The following is a 313-nucleotide window of genomic DNA, read 5'->3' as shown; positions in this document are numbered from 1 at the left end:
AGGGCCCGAGCGGCCGCGGCCTTACCTGGTGTGCGCGCTCGGCTGGCACAGACCGACCCAAACTGGTGTCCCCGCGTTCAATGAGGCCGAGCTCTGCCGCCGCCCGGCCTCTTATACCCTCCCTCAGAACCTTCCAGAAGGGGCCCACCCTGCTCGCTGCCCATCAAGGCTTCTCGACCAATGGGCGCGCGACCGCCCCTACGAGCCCCAATGAGCACGCTGGCTCCGCCCTGTGCCCCGCCTGATTTTTTACAGAGAGGAAGGGAGAGAGATAGAGAGTTAGAAACATTAGATAGAGAGTTAGAAACATAGA

General features: G+C 61.7%; 1 protein-coding gene and 1 long non-coding RNA gene across 2 annotated transcripts in view; one reads left to right on the top strand and one right to left on the bottom strand.

The window, feature by feature from the left end:
- The window catches only part of LOC107182919, a 25,594-nt gene extending 25,528 nt beyond the window's left edge, over positions 1-66 (top strand). The window contains exon 3 of the long non-coding RNA XR_001513677.1: positions 3-66. This is a non-coding gene — a long non-coding RNA (uncharacterized LOC107182919). The remainder of the gene's footprint in view (positions 1-2) is intronic.
- The window catches only part of HSPA8 (heat shock protein family A (Hsp70) member 8), a 4,555-nt gene extending 4,441 nt beyond the window's left edge, over positions 1-114 (bottom strand). The window contains exon 1 of the mRNA XM_006762753.2: positions 26-114. The gene's annotated coding sequence lies outside the window, so the exon portion shown is untranslated. The remainder of the gene's footprint in view (positions 1-25) is intronic.
- Between the last annotated feature and the right edge of the window lie 199 nt (positions 115-313).

The sequence above is a fragment of the Myotis davidii genome, unplaced genomic scaffold (assembly GCF_000327345.1).
Source record: "Myotis davidii unplaced genomic scaffold, ASM32734v1 scaffold839, whole genome shotgun sequence".
In the NCBI taxonomy this organism is placed as follows: domain Eukaryota; kingdom Metazoa; phylum Chordata; class Mammalia; order Chiroptera; family Vespertilionidae; genus Myotis; species Myotis davidii.
The sequence above is the reverse complement of the archived record's forward strand: the minus strand, read 5'-3'. Positions and strand labels throughout refer to the sequence as shown.